The sequence below is a fragment of the Durio zibethinus genome, unplaced genomic scaffold, assembly GCF_047325235.1.
Source record: "Durio zibethinus cultivar Kanyao isolate XHJ-2024 unplaced genomic scaffold, ASM4732523v1 HiC_scaffold_3, whole genome shotgun sequence".
Classification (NCBI taxonomy): Eukaryota; Viridiplantae; Streptophyta; class Magnoliopsida; order Malvales; family Malvaceae; genus Durio; species Durio zibethinus.
In genome coordinates, this window is record NW_028323044.1 from 7,597,134 (window position 1) to 7,599,633 (window position 2,500).

Consider the following 2,500-nt stretch of genomic DNA (forward strand, 5'->3'; position numbering starts at 1 on the left):
CGGTACGGGCACTTGCCTCGACCGCCATCGGCACAAGCTGGGCCCTGGTGTGGGTTGTTGCCTCGATCACCAGCGGCACATGCTGAGCCTTGGTGCGGGCGGTTGCCTCGAGCACCATCGGCAGACCCTGGGCCCTGGTGCGGCCGGTTGCCCCGATAACCATCGGCACACGCTGGGCCCTGGAGCGGCCGGTTGCCTCGATCACCATCGGCAAAAGCTGGGCCCTGGTGCGGGCGCTTGCCTCGACCACCATCGGCACACGCTGGGCACTGGTGCGGGCGCTTGCCTCGACCACCATCGGCACACGCTGGGCCCTGGTGCGGGCGGTTGCCTCGATCGCCATCGGCACACGCTGGGCCCTGGTGCGGGCGGTTGCCCCCAGCACCATCGGCACACGTTGGGCCCTGGTGCGGTCGGTTGCCTCGAGCACCATCGGCACACGCTGGGCCCTGGTGCGGGCGCTTGCCTCGACCACCATCGGCACACGCTGGGCCCTGGTGCGACAGGTTGCCTCGACCACCATCGGCACACGCTGGGCCCTGGTGCGGGCGCTTGCCTCGACCGCCATCGGCACACGCTCGGCCCTGGTGCGGTCGGTTGCCTCGAGCACCATCGGCACACGCTGGGCCCTGGTGCGGGCGCTTGCCTCGACCACCATCGGCACACGCTGGGCCCTGGTGCGGCAGGTTGCCTCGAGCACCATCGGCACACGCTGGGCCCTGGTGCGGTCGGTTGCCTCGAGCACCATCGGCACACGCTGGGCCCTGGTGCGGGCGCTTGCCTCGACCACCATCGGCACACGCTGGGCCCTGGTGCGGCAGGTTGCCTCGAGCACCATCGGCACACGCTGGGCCCTGGTGCGGTCGGTTGCCTCGATCACCATCGGCACACGCTGGGCCCTGGTGCGGGCGGTTGCCTCGACCACCATCGGCACACGCTGGGCCCTGGTGCGGCAGCTTGCCTCGAGCACCATCGGCACACGCTGGGCCCTGGTGCGGCAGGTTGCCTCGACCACCATCGGCAGCCTCGACCACCATCGGCACACGCTGGGCCCTGGTGCGGGCGCTTGCCTCGACCACCATCGGCACACGCTCCGCCCTGGTGCGGTCGGTTGCCTCGAGCACCATCGGCACACGCTGGGCCCTGGTGCGGCAGGTTGCCTCGACCACCATCGGCACACGCTGGGCCCTGGTGCGGGCGCTTGCCTCGACCACCATCGGCACACGCTGGGCCCTGGTGCGGCAGGTTGCCTCGACCACCATCGGCACACGCTGGGCCCTGGTGCGGGCGCTTGCCTCGGCACCATCGGCACACGCTCGGCCCTGGTGCGGTCGGTTGCCTCGAGCACCATCGGCACACGCTGGGCCCTGGTGCGGCAGGTTGCCTCGACCACCATCGGCAGCCACGACCACCATCGGCACACGCTGGGCCCTGGTGCGGGCGCTTGCCTCGACCACCATCGGCACACGCTCGGCCCTGGTGCGGTCGGTTGCCTCGAGCACCATCGGCACACGCTGGGCCCTGGTGCGGCAGGTTGCCTCGAGCACCATCGGCACACGCTGGGCCCTGGTGCGGCAGGTTGCCTCGACCACCATCGGCACACGCTGGGCCCTGGTGCGGGCGGTTGCCTCGACCACCATCGGCACACGCTGGGCCCTGGTGCGGGCGCTTGCCTCGAGCACCATCGGCACACGCTGGGCCCTGGTGCGGCAGGTTGCCTCGAGCACCATCGGCACACGCTGGGCCCTGGTGCGGGAGCTTGCCTCGAGCGCCATCGGCACACGCTGGGCCCTGGTGCGGCAAGTTGCCTCGAGCACCATCGGCACACGCTGGGCCCTGGTGCGGTCGGTTGCCTCGAGCACCATCGGCACATGCTGGGCGCTGGTGTGGGCGCTTGCCTCGAGCACCATCGGCACACGCTGGGCCCTGGTGCGGCAGGTTGCCTCGAGCACCATCGGCACACGCTGGGCCCTGGTGCGGCAGGTTGCCTCGAGCACCATCGGCACACGCTGGGCCCTGGTGCGGGAGCTTGCCTCGAGCGCCATCGGCACACGCTGGGCCCTGGTGCGGCAAGTTGCCTCGAGCACCATCGGCACACGCTGGGCCCTGGTGCGGTCGGTTGCCTCGAGCACCATCGGCACACGCTGGGCGCTGGTGCGGGCGCTTGCCTCGACCACCATCGGCACACGCTGGGCCCTGGTGCGGCAGGTTGCCTCGATCACCATCGGCACACGCTGGGCCCTGGTGCGACAGGTTGCCTCGAGCACCATCGGCACACTATCGGCCCTGGTGCGGGCGGTTGCCTCGACCACCATCGGCACACACTGGGCCCTGGTGCGGGCGGTTGCCTCGAGCACCATCGGCACACGCTGGGCCCTGGTGGGTTTAGGCACATCTTCGAATTTCTGCCGTGCCAATGCCATTTTTATGGCTTGTAAATTCATACAATGGTCCCCTAAGCCTTCACGTGAAGTTTCGTTGGAAGATGACTCGTTTTCTA